General features: G+C 42.1%; 1 protein-coding gene across 4 annotated transcripts in view; it reads right to left on the bottom strand.

Moving 5' to 3' along the window:
• Positions 1-15,389, bottom strand: part of KIAA1958 (KIAA1958 ortholog) — an 82,206-nt gene that overhangs the window by 39,893 nt on the left and 26,924 nt on the right. Inside the window, exon 1 of one of the 4 annotated variants that reach the window (XM_064736932.1) lies at positions 4,631-4,761. The exons of the other annotated variants lie outside the window; for them this stretch is intronic. The gene's annotated coding sequence lies outside the window, so the exon portion shown is untranslated. Of the gene's footprint in view, positions 1-4,630; positions 4,762-15,389 lie in introns of those variants that run through there. 4 annotated transcript variants of the gene reach the window in all.

Raw genomic sequence — 15,389 nt, 5'->3', positions numbered from 1 at the left:
GTCTGATGAGAAGCAGTTGAGGGAACTGGGGCTGTTTAACTTGGAGAAAAGGAGGCTCAGGGGAGACCTTATCTCTACATCTCTGCAACTCTGAAAGAAGGATGCAGCCAGGTGTGTTTGGTCTCTTCTTCCAGACAACTAGCTAAAAATTAAGAGGACATAGCCTCAAGGGGTTGAGAATTTGACATTAGGAATTGACATTAAGAATTTCTTCACAGAAAGGGGGACTAAACATTGGAATGGGCTGCCCTGAGATGTGTGGAATCACCATCCCTGGCAGTGTTTAAGAAAAGACTGGATGTGGCACTCAGTGCCACAAGTATTATACTTGAGATATCAGAGATCTTTTTCCAACTAACTGATACTGTAACTTTGATTTCTGTTTCTTGAAAAGCCCAAATGGATGAAAATATGCCTCTACACTCACGTAATTCTTTCATCATTGTTCTGAATAAGATTTTTTACCTCAGTCACCAGTACTTAATCCCTTTAGTAATCCAGATTCTCTTGCTTTGAGTTCACATTTTGTCTACCAAAAAAAAAATAAGACCTCTTGCTCCATTTTTCTCAACCCAGTATCTTTTATAATTGTTAGAAATTCTTGCCTCCACTTTTAATGACTCCAACCTGTGTTTTACACAGAGCGGGGATCATCACTCAGAGCAAGCTGAGCAGGGTGCTGAGGTGACAACAGCAATACAATTTTCCAGTGGAAAAAAAATGGCCCCGGTTTTGCTTTTGCTACAAGTGGGTCTTCAATAACCAAGCAGGGATTCTCAGGTACACCAGTACTCAATGCAGAATCTCTGGGGTAAAGCCTGCTCTGAAAAGAGACAAAAATCATAGTGACAGGGAACTCTGCTTCCAGTCAATACCTTAATAGTTAAACAGCTCTGCTGCAGCAGTGCCAGGGTGAAAACCTGATATTCACGATGTCTCCATGGACTTTGTCAATATAAATGTCAAAGGCAACATCAGCATAAATGTGATGGTGACAACAATGTACATTTCTACATCTTGCAACCAGTGTTACAACACAAAGGAGTACTTGATAAGATGCCTGTGCCTCAGGATTAGTAAAACATAGCAGGGAGTTTTACTGTAGCCTCAGGTAAATCTTGGCTACCTCTTATATTTTATTATCTATATATGCAGCGAAGACATTTTTAAAGAAAGAACACATCTTCTGGGAAAGCATTTCTGAAAAGTATATCAACTATAAGATTTTAAGGTCCTGAGCACTGAAAAAAAAAAAATCTCTATTTTACTGAAGTTACCAGGGAGCTTACCTATCACAGATTGGTTGTCTTGTGTTGTTCTTAAATTTGTTCCAAAATCTGCCTTCACATAATTTTTCATGATAATCTGAGAGTGAAACTGGATTTTATCAAAGAGTCAGCTTATATGTCTCAGCTTGCAGCTCAGAATCATTCTTTAGTGGAGAAATCGTATGTTTGGAAAATGTTTAAAATATATCCTTTCCTGAGTTTCCAATGAAGCGAGTGTACCCTCTCTAACTTTAGAATTAGAAGAATCAAGCCCACAAAGCCTGAAGGCAAGAAGTTTTCCCTGGCTCTTCGTTTTCCTAGAAATTATATTAAGAGAAAGTCTGCACATGATTTACTGAAAAGAAAACAGAAATATTAAAACTGACTTGCACAAAAATTATGAAGACCAAACATCCCTATCTTCTTACAGGGAAACCAATGCCTTCAGTTCCAGCCCAAACAATTTAACTATTCCATGCTATTCCTCACAAGCAAGCGCAAGCAACTTCTGTGGATGAAAGGCTTTACTGTGCCAGATTTTATTTGTAATTTTTATTTGTAGGATTTCTTTCATTTCAGAGCTTTTCTAAACCAGCTGAAAATTGGAATAGTGCTACTATAGCAATACTGAAAACATGCATTACTTGGCTAAAAAGTGCCAGTGAAACAACAGTATTAACCACCTATGAAAAATGGAGGTTGTTTCCCACGGAAATTAGAAAAACTGTAGAAACTCAGGATGTGTAAGCATGAAACTTCACTCCCTTTACTAGAATTGAAGGGTTTAGGTTTTTACTTTTTTTAATACAGAGTTGGTTTTTGATGTTAAATGATTCTCCAATTAGTTCTCTTAATTCTCAGCAAGAAAAACATTCTGAACTGTCTTTACAGTGTGCTTTTTGAAGTATCAACAATTACTGTTATAATTGAGCTATTGGCATGACTCTGAGGTTCTGTTCTGCAGCTGCTTTTTTAAATCTTCTAAAAAACACCCAAGTCTCAGAGAAAAGAGTTGTTCTTGGCAAACAATTTTGAAAAAAATACAGGAAACTTACAGAGAGCAGATTATTCCATGAACAGGCTCATATCCAACTGTGCATAAGAGATCATATGCAACTGAGTCCCTAATAAAAGTTCCTAGACCTCACTTTGACATGATGTAGAAAAAGCAGTGAAATGAAAGCTGCCCTAGAAATGAGCCAGCAAGGATTTGCATTCAAATGTAAACCAGACAAAAATATAGGGTAACATCCTCTGGCTGACAGAGGACAAAAAGAGTAGAAACGCTTCACTCAACTATGTAGCAAGTTTTCTTTTATCCCTAGAAACATATCTAGCTGTGTGCCTCTAACATAATATCACTCATCAACTGAGATTAAAATGAAAATTAAACCAAGGTTTAAACTAGATTATATTTTAAGATTACTGTTCTGAGTTCCCTGAAAGTAGGCAGAGATATATGCCCCATGATGCTTACCCACATACAGGTGAGGGGTTGGTGGCAATCCCCCAGGACAAGCAGCCTGACCTACTATTCTCTTGATGAAGAAGATGGGGAATGGGGAGTGGGGAGTGGCACACCCAGGCCACCCTGAATGCCACCAAAAAAAACTTGCAGGTCTGAGTTCAGTGGGGCTGGAGCTATGGAGGCTTCAACAGTTGTACATGAACAGCCCTTTGACATTGCCTGGCTCAGTCAACCCAGGCCTCAGTTCTTACAAACATTTATGTAATCAAAAGCACTGAATGGCATGTTCAGAGGTCTATGTAAACTAAACATCTGTAAAATCTGACCCTGAGGATCTGAAAACCTAACAAAACTCTAACTAGGCAAGTACTGGAGCTCTGGTCAAAATAATTAAATGTATGTTCTCAAGCAAGCACAGCTCCTATTAACATCAGTGCAGGATTTGACATGCACAACATGTAGATTTAGGGAAGATGCATGATTAAGAAAGAGAGAGAAACTGCAGAATATTCAGCTGGCATGCAAAAGACTTTGGAAGAAGAGCTCTGCCTATTATGGAGGACTTTCGAGTCTTACAACTGTAGTTTATTTCCTCCTAGAGATTCAAAACCCAAACTGTAGCCTTTGGACAACTGAAGTTCAAAACAATGTGCTACATACATTGCTGAATGTTTGGCAAAGTAAGTGAAAACAAGACTGAATATATCACATGACCAGTAAAATGGAAGCAGGTGTGTAAGAAAAAATGCTCTTATATGGTTGGATGTATTGTTATATACTTGCATCATAAATCTTCATTAACCTGTGGGTGCCCCATTCCTGGAATTGTTCAAGGCCAGGTGGGATGGGGCTTTGAGGAATTTGATGTGGTGAGTGGTATCCCTGTCCATGGCAGAGAGGGTTGGAACTACATCTTTGAATCCCTTCCAGCCCAAACCACTCTATGATTCTGTGACTCATTAAAGTCTGTTCTTATGATGCTTTATTAGTACTGGAGTTATTGCAAAAATAGATGAGGAAATTCCTTCCAAAATTACCCATTTTGGTTCATACTGGTTTATTTCATTAGAGTGAAAAATGGCTCTAAATGCAAAATACATGCTAGTCTAAATAAAACCAATTACAAGCAGGATAGGAATTTATTGTAAGGCATACACCTCCGAAGCAAACCTTTAACTTTCAAGAAATGGATCCTGACAAACTTCTTAATCTTCAGAAAGATAATTAAAAAAAATCAAAAATATACATTTTTCCATGTGATCCCCCTCCCCTCCCCTCCCCTCCCCTCCCCTCCCCTCCCCTCCCCTCTCCTCCCCTCCCCTCCCCTCCCCTCCCTCTCCTCTCCTCTCCTCTCCTCTCCTCTCCTCTCCTCTCCTCCCCTCCCCTCCCCTCCCCTCCCCCCCTCCCCTCCCCTCCCCTCCCCTCCCCTCCCCTCCCCTCCCCTCCCCTCCCCTCCCCTCTCCTCTCCTCTCCTCTCCTCTCCTCTCCTCTCCTCTCCTCTCCTCTCCTCTCCTTTCCTTTCCTCTCCTTTCCTCTCCTCTCCTCTCCTCTCCTCTCCTCTCCTCTCCTCTCCTCTCCTCTCCTCTCCTCTCCTCTCCTCTCCTCTCCTCTCCTCTCCTCTCCTCTCCTCTCCTCTCCTCTCCTCTCCTCTCCTCTCCTCTCCTCTCCTCTCCTCTCCTCTCCTCCCCTCCCCTCCCCTCTCCTCCCCTCCCCTCTCCTCCCCTCCCCTCCCCTCCCCTCCCCTCCCCTCCCCTCCCCTCCCTCCCCTCCCCTCCCTCCCTCCCCTCCCCTCCCTCTCCTCTCCCTCCCCAATTAAATAGCAGACACTCAACCAAAATATATATTAAAATCCAGTATGTTTCAAAGAAAACAGCAGGTGTTTTACTATACCAACCTGACTGTCCGGTTTTCAGCTGTTTGAAGGGCCTGGGAAGGCCCGAGGTGGCCTTGGGGCAGCCCGCGTTGGCCTTGGGGCAGCCCGCCTATCCAAGGACGAGAAGAGGCTTCAGTTCTTTTCTCGTTCTCGGTGTTTATTAATTGTTTATCTAAAAGATTTTCTCTTGGCCCGACAGAGGTCTGCTCAGCAGCCAGCCATGAGCACACTCCCCTGCCCTCCGGGGCGGTCACCTATCTTTATACCCAAAGTTACGTATACAATATTTATCATTTTTCCCCAATACCTTTCATCCGTATTGCCTGGTGCACTTTTAGTAATGACCAATCCCAAAGTGCCACCATCACCACAGAAGATGGAGGAGAAGAAGAAGAAGAAGAAGGACAGGACACACCCCAATTCCTCCATCTTACTTCTCTAAACCCCCCTGTACAGAAATCCTAAACCCTGTGTCTCACCCTCTAATTAACTAATCCCTTCACCATTCACTCCGGTGAAATCCTCCTATCCTCACACAAGTGTCGTCTCCTGTGTAGGGTGAAAGTCCAGCCACCAGACACTTCTGGCAACATTCCAGGACTCCCGAGCCCCCCAAGGGTGGTCTCGGTGACTCGGCACCTCAGTCCTGAGGTGCTGAGATCCCACACCTGACCATGTTTCTAACTAATTCATTCTTGGGGCTTCATTTAGTGCAGTCTTTGACTGGAATTGGTAGAAAATATACAGTCTTTCCACATTAAAAAAAACAAAACAAAAAAACCCAACACACCTCTATCCTGCAAATACAAGCTGAAATGTCATACTGTATAGGCATTCCAAGGACATTAATATCAATATCTAACTTTTAACTTCCTCTAGATGTGAATAACCTATAATTAATGCCAAACACTGAAAACCAAACAAGAATAACAAAGGATTACACTAAGGGAAACACAAAGCTTTCTAACATACTAATTCTTAATCTAATCTTTGAAAACATTTTCTACGAGGACATGCACAGATTTGATACTCTGTCATGGAGTACATTTTCATTTAAAACCAGTCAGATCTCTTACACAGACATCTGGACATTTCTTGTTTGAAGAAATAAAACAGAATCTAGAACAGGTATTTTAGAATTATAGTGAGGAATGACACAGGGTCTTATTTAGAAATTAGAACTCAAAATAAAAAAGAAAAATGGTGAAAAAGAACACGCTGACATTTATACAGGATGTAAGTGTACTTAACTGCCCTGACCAATTTTTTTTAAATTTCTGCTGACATTTTTCCAATTGGATTTCACTGGCAGTGCACTTAGACAGTTTCATCTCCTCTCAGAAAAACTTGTTTCAGTCAAAACTCTTGATTATTTACTAGTACGTTGAGTCCAAAACAGAAAAATCTGCACTGTGAATTCTTGTATTGATGCTTCACACCATTGTTGAGGTGTCTGAAAACAGAGTGGTTCCTTCCAGTTGCAAAGTGTTACCGTTGAGATACAGCTTGGGGGGAAGCAGTGAAAATTACTGACACCAAACTCAGCAGTGGTGATACTGTCACATCACTCTAGATAGCAGAACTTCTGAATTTGCCAAGGCAAGACATCCTCTAACCCTCCTGCAAACTGCCAATACTGGAGCAACCTCAAAAAGAAGTCAGAGGGACAATTACCCCTTGTCTTACACTATATCTGGGTCTGGAGCTGAGTTTCACCTTGCTTTGCACTGACAGTATTTCACCTTTACCTGCAGACATCTCAGCAGTCACTGTGGTACATACAAGGCAGGAGAAAACAGAATCCTCCAGATCTGAATGCAGTTCCTCTCATAAGTTCACACACACTTCCACCTGCCCAATTGCAAGTAAAAGGTACATGCTGGCACCAAAAAGAAAAACAGAAGTGCTGACTGAGTATTACCACTGAAAAATGTCCCTGCTGTGTTTAACTTCCTGACCCTTCTGATGCTGTCAGTGCAGTCTAAGGTGTCAATAGCATTTGTATGAGACTGCACTGAAGGGTCAGAGTAAGCTGGCATCTCCAGACACAGTCCCATGATGTGTACCAAAAGCCAAAGGTAATGCTGTGAACCAACTTTTAGCAAAGCAGCCTCCTGTGTGGATACATTGCTGGTGTGCCAAATGGAAGGGTGTATTTCACTTACTGTCCCGGGAGGCTCAACATGCCACGGTCCCGGCTAGACAGAAGGTTGGGCACAATTTCTGACCCATGATTTTCTGCAGCAACAGAAAAAGAAATTCTGCCACACACAAGAGGTGAACACACTTAAGCCTTGTAGGACAGACAAACATGTTGCTTCTTGGGTCATCTACACTATGGACAAGATGATCTTTCTACGATTGCCTTTTAAAATGTAACCATTTCATTAGAGCAGAAATGCAAGTACTAAAATGTTGCCTCTGATGAAGCATGAAATGCTGGCACTTCTGTAACTGGTCTTCTTTGTAGCCATGTAACTATCCATGTCCACAGAAAAAAATGGCACAGAAAGCACCCAAAAGCTTTACAAAGCACAAGACATCTGAGAAGTCTGAGCAACGCAAATTACATTTGCAAAGGGCAAGCTCCACAGTTTTGTAAGGCCCAGCTGCAGCATGAGACCAAACTGAACAGGTCTATTCCCCTTTTAAATGTCTTTTATGAAACTGCTTTTAGACCAATTAAAAACATGAAGTAGGTCCTTCAGTTTGGCCCTCAGAGATGGAAGTGTGTCCACCTTTGTTAAAACCAGGTTTCATTTCAAGCTGCACCATAGCACACTACAGAGGAGTCTATTCCTATGGTTCTATGGTTGCTAAAGCAAGCAGAATGCTCAGGGACACTAAGAGAAATTTAGCCTACTTGCTGTCTGCCAGACTGGAACAACTAGACTTAGGAATACTTCTAAAAGAGATACAAACAAAAATAAAGCCTCTCACAGCATTTTAAAAGGCCTGTGTTTAGAATAGCTGTGCAATACAGGGGTAAATCTGCCAAAGACAAAGAGGGAAGAAATTGAAATCTCTTGGCTGTACAGTTTTGGAAGATGATAGATAGGGGAAAGGCAGTCAAAAGATGTCTCTCTCTGCAGCACAGCTGTGCAAGTTAAACATTTCATAGCTAAGAGCACTGTATTTGGTAACTAGCCATTAATTATTTTTTTTTTAACATAAAGTTTCTGGTTGTTCTCATCCAGAGTCCAGTACAGACTAGGCAAGATGGACAGTATGGGCAAGGGGAAGGAGAGCAGCCTCTGGGACAAATACAACATTTGGCAGGCAGGATTGATTCTGAGCCAGTAACTAGAAACGATACTTGAGCCAACCATGTGAAGGTACAAGATATGCAGAAGAAACCCACTCTGGCATTGCTCTCCAGTGCAGATCACTGGGGCCAGTGGCAACAGGTGAGAGCACTGGAAGATACCTTGCCACGAAGCAGATGGTGCTTGGTGACTCTGACCTGCTCACCTGGGTGGCTGCAAATGCTTACCACTCAAACATGCTGCAAATGTGAACCACAGCCAACACTGGGCAGCACCCAATGATGGGGCTATATTTATTAGCTTCATGCTTTACAAACAACCAGTTCACTTCCTTTACTTATGGAATATTTGTGAAGCCAGTAATGCACAAAGTCTATGGCATCAGCAGTTAACATTAGGAAAAGGCTGATTTAAGAAATGAATGTAAGCAAAAGGCTACCAAAATCCCCAAAACACAGATATATATTTAAATGAATGTCGATAAAGAAGACAAGTGGTGATGTCTAAACCACTGCACTTAGCTTCTCAGCGAAACAGAGCAGTGCTGTCACCTGCCTCTGCTTTGACAAGTGCTTCCACAGAAAGTTAAAGACTAACTGTAAAAACTTATATTAAGAAATACACTCTTAACCCAGATGTTTAAATCAAATACTCACTGCCAGTTTCAGCAAAGGTCACATGCACCTGTAACTTTCTTAATTCTTCCTTATATAATTTGACTGCCATGATTTGCAGCCAACACTTGTAGTAGTTTTACCATTCGGCATAAAAGCATGCAGAAATATATGAGCCATCTAGATCCATCCAGAGGGACTGTAGAAGGTAATCTGAAGGTTTCCAGCATGGTTCAACTTCTTCAGCTTCCTTCAGCCCCTGCACATGCTGCTGCCATGCATGTCACTGCCAAGTGGCATTCCCAATGGACAGTCATATGCCAGATTCTGAGTGATGCACAGTGAGGGCACTCACTTCATCTTCCTTGTACCTTCCCATTAATGGCACACTAAATTCCTTTGCCACTAAGGTTAATGAACAACATGCAACTAACTAATGTGATAGTTTGCAGTTTTGAAATCAGAGGGGATTTTGGTCAGGCACAAGAGCTAGAGCAGCATGTGTTCTCCTTACTGTGCAGCATAGAGGGAGAGTTGGGAGCTGTCTTGGTGAGCCTGGCATGCATATATGCCTGAAAAATTAAATTCACAATCCTTTTAAACCATTCCAAACGACCCTCACAACAGAAAAATCAAGATTACCCTTTATGGCAGTTTCTAGAAAACATACTCTGTTAACTGTGAAATTCAAGCTGGCAACCAGACAGGCCAAGAGTTTTATTTACAGCAGCAGTTCCTGAAAAACTGTTCTCTCCAGCAGTCTCAGACTTCCCACTCACAGCCCACTCAATCCCCAGCATGCACATCAGCAACTTTTATGAACACAAAACAAAACACAAAAAACCAGGACTTTGTCAGAACAAATACTGTCTTGCTACAATTGTCGATCCAGTAACTCTGTACTCCTCTAGCATAACAAACAAATGCATCCCATAAGAAAGAGCAAAATAGCTTTCTGCCAGCAAAATGCAGACATGTTGCTTTGTATGGACAAACCCGGTGGCTTGCATGTTGAGAGTGCAGTAGAGTGCACAAGGTTCACAAGCACTACACGCATCAAGCTGTATTTCGTGGCGAGTATCAGGAAGCACCAGGTAGCCCTTGCATTGCCCATTTTTAATTTTTGCTGTTTAGCTGTAGCCCCTTTCTCCTAAAGATATCACTAAGACACCAGCCTCAAAAAGACACTGTTGAATACTGGTCTCTCCTCTCACCAGGAAGATACTACTGCTTTAACCCTGTCTGCAGGGAAGGGGTTTTTGTGTCTCATTTCCACCACACAAGTAGCTGCATGAACAGTGACCAGAATCAAGACAGACTACTGCAAACAGCACCATTCCAGAGGGAACTGTAGTATTCTGTCCAGAGAATCTGATTCAAAATTTGGTTTCCTCTTGAGAGATTTATACCAAAATACAGCAAGCTCCTTCAGGAAGCACCAGTCCTGAGCCACTGGCTTTTGAGGAAAACTCAGTTTTAAAGTTCCACCTAATCCTCTCACCTGGACACCATTCTGTCATGTAATCACCTGATTATCTGGTGCACTGGATAGTTTCTTCTGATCAAATTAGATTATCTCTAACTTGAGGGGCTGGGAACTTCTTCATATTTTTTGAGTTGTTTTCATCCTTCTCTCATTCTTTTTCTGAGTATATTACTCACACTTATTCTTCAGAGTTCTCAAGCAAAGTAGATTTTCAAAACTTTAGGCATTTTTTCCCTCCACAGCATATTCAGATAATGAACTACCCCAAAACTTGAGCCAGCAGTGCCCTGGCAGCCAGGAGTGCCCCCATGTCCTGGGGGGCATCAGGCACAGCATCACAGCCAGGCAAGGGAGGGGATTGTCCTGCTCTGCTCTGCTCTGCTCTGCTCTGGGGCAGCCTCACCTCCAGTGCTGGGGGCAGTTCTGGGTGCCACAACACAAAAAAGACACAAAGGTAATATACAGCATCCAAAGAAGGGCCATGAGGATGGTGAAGGGTTTGGAGGTAAAGCCATATGAGGAATGGCTGAGGTTACTTAGTCTGCTCAGCCTGGAGGAGACTGAGGGGAGACCCCATTGCACTTAAAACTACCTCAGGAGAGGAAGCAGAGGGGCAAGTACTGTTTTCTTCCATGTGGTGACCAGTGACAGGACTCAAATTAAAAACATGAAGCTGAGTCAGGGGAGGTTTAGGCTGGATATTAGAAAAAAGGTTTTTCACCCAGAGGGTGGTTGGAAGAGGTTTCCCAGGGAAGTAGCCACAGCACCAAGCCTGACAGAGCTCAAGAAGTGTTTGAACAATGCTCTCAGGCACATGCTGTGACTCTCGGGATGCCTTGCATAGAGCCAGGATTTGGGCTCAATTATCCTTGAGGGTCCTTTCCAGTCTACATATTCTGATTCTGTCACTCTGTTAAAACTGTCTTCCAGCAGTTGCCTGCCCTCAGAACACAGAAACACTAGTTTCTTACAGCAACTGGTCAAACTGCTGCTTTTCACTGTCTTGAAATGAAATACTGGGACCATTGCACATTACAGTCAAATACTAAATGCAAACCTTGCTTTTTAATGCCAGAACTACAGCCTTAGCAGAGAAAGCAAATTATCCAGAAAAACACAAGCAAAGCAGTGGTTTACAAAATAAAAGCTTTTCTCAGGCAACTCCTATACAGAAAGCCCAGACAGAACCTCTCTGCTCTTCTGATACCAGGCAGATTGTGAGTATCAGGTGTCTGCTCTACACTTCTATCAGATACAATAAATAATACACAACTAATGCAGAATATCAGTTTCATTCTGTTCCTTCTTACTGCATGCATTACCTTATCTCTAGCTGAATGCAAAACATCTGCCCAAACCCATCACTGGAGACTGAATTAAATTTCCTTGGCAGTAATATTATTATATATGCAGCTGTATACCTAGTGCTGCCTTTTCTATTTTCTATCTTAAGCATCTTGGAAATGTAAAAGCAATTCAATTTGTAGCCTACTCAAATACTTTCTACCAAATAATCTAATGGATCAAACCATGTGAAAAACGGTAATGTCTCTTTCTTTTGTCAGTCCTCTGACAGAAACCAAGAAAAAAAATACATCCCACACAACAAAACCAAGGCATTGTTTCTCAAATAGTGTGTCACATTAGCAGAAATTTTACTTTGACATCCTCCTGAATTCTCAGTTCCTTGTAGTATAATTATACATTCAGCGAAAGTGATACACTTCTATTATTTTTGAGAAAGTATCTTGTACAAGCAAAGTATAATTAAAAGTAGTGTAGCATTTAACACAAATGAAACCAGAAAGGATCACACTTGAACAACAGTCACAAGACAAAACCAATGATGGCTGTGAGAGTCTTTCAATGTAGTCATTAAGTAGAGATAAAAGGTGAATCAAGCAGATGAAAATTACCTATTTAACTTAATTTACTTGACATTCAATAAACCTTCAACAATATACCTCATACCTTGGGGAGAAGGCATTAATTGTCACAAAAGCATTATGCAACAGGAACAGTGGACCTTCCTGATGCATGAGCAGGACCTTACTGCCAGAGGGCTCTGCATATGTCATGGAGCCTGTGCTGGATTTGGGTCAGGTAGAGTTGATTTTTTTCACAGGCTGGTAAGGAGCTGTCTTCTGGATCTGTGCTGAACACCAGGTTGATAATATAGTTTTGTTATTGTGAAGTACTGAGTCCTTGAACTCCAGGCCCTGAGCCAAAACTGACCTCTAGATGAACCCTGCAACCAAATGTTACATGATATTTGTATCCGTTCATTAGCAAAATATGCATGATCATTAGCATTATGATATTTGTATCCCCTCATTAGCAGAATATGTAGTGCGATAAGAATGAATTTATCGTTTTGTGCTTAGAGGCCAGACAAGGCCATGAAATCAGACATCTGGCCTCGTTTGGAGGTATATGGTAAAAGCCAGCTCCCTTGGTTCCTCCTTGAGCCCTGGCCAGGCTTTGGGTAGAACCCAGAAGGAAGATGAAACCTTATGTTTCCACACTAGAAGGTACATAAGATTGTTTATTCCACAATATAAAAGCCAGCCCCTCTCACAGCAAAGATGGAAACCTCATGTACAGATGGACACACCATGTAGGACTTCACAGTTACCAGGAGTGGCCCTCCAGTCCTTCACCGTGACCAGGGCTCCCCAGCTGATGTGTGGATCTGGATGTTGGTAAAGTATTAGTGATGTATCTTTCTTAATCACAGTAGGCAATCTTTTGTAGTAATGATTAAGCGTGTTGCTTAGCTTATCCTTTTGTAATCCTTTGCTGTGTTGAACTATAGTAAATTACACTTCTTCCTTAAAGTTGGTGTATGTGTCTGTTGTACTGACCGTGACCATTGGCAAAATGTATTGCTCAGCAGGGCTTACACAGAGCCAAGGCCTTTTCTGCTGTTTGTACTTCCACACTGGTGAGAAGTTGGGGGTGCATGAGAGGCTGGGAGGAGACAGAGCTGGGACAGGTGACCCAAACCGACCAAAGGGATTTCCAGACCATGTGACATCATGCTCAGTACATAAAGGTGGAGGGAAGAAGGAGAAAGAGAGGAATATTTGGAGTGATGACGGTTTTTTTCCCAAATAGGCATTACAAATGAAGAGGCCCTGCTCTCTTGGAGATGTCTGAACACCTGCCTGCCTGTGGAAAGTAATGAAATAATTCATTGTTTTGTTTTCCTTGTGTGCATGGCTTTTGTTTTCCCTACTAAACTGCCTTTATTTCAGCTCCAGTTTTCCAGCTTCTACATTTCTGATTCTCTCCCCAGTCCCGCTGGTGGGGGAATGAGCAAGTGGCTGTGTGAGGGTTGGCTTCTGGCTGGGGTGAAATCATGACAAGGCCCTGGGTCCAACCCTCTCAGTTGCTGGTTGGCTGTGAGGAGGCTTTTACCCCAGCCAGTACTGCAGGCCTCTGCTCAACCCACTTTTTAAAACAAACACTTTTCCTAGGATACCTGTCCTGTACAAAAAGTGCAAGACTACAGGAAACTCATTGCACCTACAAACTGCAGTGTTTAAATCTGACAACCCACAAAAACCCCAGATAAATGTTAGGTTCCTCCACACAAAACCCCTGGTCCTTCTGCACAGACATGATATTCCCACCTATTACCCCCCACCCCCTATTAAGGCTGCCCTACCAAAGACTGCCCTAACTATATAAAAAGATTTGTGTGGTACCATCAAGGCAACCCTGTATGTCCCAAAAGCCTTCCTACTGACTTGCCAAGCCAGTCCCCAAACCTTGATAATTCCACGTGTGGGGGCCAGGGCAGTGTTTCCTTTAAGCAAAGAGACTCACAGAAGTCTCAAGAGTCACATGCAGATGCTCCTCTCTGTTACTGGGAAGCCCCTTCTGAAGAGTGATGGGTACACTGGTCACCCTGATTTTTTCTGAAGACCTACAGTCTCCAGAAAGTAAACAAACAAAAAACACACAAACAAACCCCAGCTCAAGTGAGAAAATAAAAATACTAGCAACTCCCTTGGAACACATTAATGAAGATCACTGCCCAATGGCCATTGGTTGTGGAATAAAGGGCATTTGATGAAAAGGACAGACATAACCTAATATTACAAATTTACCCCAGCTATGCTGGAAGGAACAAGCAAATTTATCTTCCAACAGAGCACAATGTAATCAAGTAGTGAAATTCACAGGTGGAGGTAGACATGGAAAGAGACCAAACAGCTGATGTCTTCATGTGCTCACTCAGACTTTTTGCTTTTCCATTGTACTGGCACAGTGGTAGTGCATCAACAGTAATGAAGTAAAACAGAGAGCAATTGTCTTTGCTCTCACCTTGTTGAAAGGTATATTCCTCATGCCCCATGTGGATTTCACAGCTACAGACAGGGCACCGACATCAGGGCAGAGCCACAAGGGGAACTGCTGCAATAAGGCAAATCAAAGCCTTCCACTGAAGGAGCAACTTCTCCACAGGGAAAAAAAAATTGATCCCACAGGACCAGTCCTGAGACTTTAAAATGCACACATACATGATGGATTTATACCTTTTTCTTTCATAATGCCTGCTGAAGTGGTTCCAGGTTTATACCTCCCCCATCTTTACAATCTTTACAGTATTATCCCATGTAAATACTCCTGCACGAGTTAAATGGTGTGTAAACTAAGCTAATCAAACACAGCCAAACTGTTTAATCAGTATTTAGGAGGTCAGCAGAGGTGACACAGTTTTAAAAATGCCTGACTGGAAAGAGGTCACTTAGCTTTACAGAGTTAACTATCCAACAGGAAAGCACTGAATGTTAACACAAACAAAAATGCAATGGTTAATCATGCATATCTTTGATATGTGGATCTGAGCTGCTATTTTTCTTTAACTCCTGGCTGGACCAAAACAAATTTTGGCCATCTCTATGAGACTGCAATATGCATACAGCAAACACAGCATGTTAAAGCAGTTGCAGCACATTGAAGGGAGCTCAATTTAAGCGCAGAATGTTGCTTGCAAATAAGAAGCTGGGTGAATAACCAACCTCCATATAAACTACCTTCTGCTGTATTTCAGTAATGCTGCACTACATCATGGAGCTGTTGCAAAACATGACTTATTTGCAATGCTCAGTATAATGTATTCTCTTGTGGAAAAAAAACAAATGGTAAATCCAAATTTATATTTTTTTTTCTCCTAGCAGGCCACCTTTTTTAATTCTATACATGTGAATGCCTTGCTAAGAAAGGCTCCTGTACACTGCTATATTGAAATTAGTCTCATTATTTCCAAATAGATTATTGAACCAGAGGACAAAAGCTAACTGAAGGGTAGATTATTCAAGGAAAAAACAAAACAAAACACCAACAGGGAAAAAATGCTTAGAACGTAATTATCTAGTAAAACTTGCAAGCATTAATTGGCTAGT

Source organism: Zonotrichia leucophrys, chromosome Z (assembly GCF_028769735.1).
Source record: "Zonotrichia leucophrys gambelii isolate GWCS_2022_RI chromosome Z, RI_Zleu_2.0, whole genome shotgun sequence".
NCBI lineage: Eukaryota > Metazoa > Chordata > Aves > Passeriformes > Passerellidae > Zonotrichia > Zonotrichia leucophrys.
This window is presented reverse-complemented; position numbering and strand designations above follow the sequence as displayed.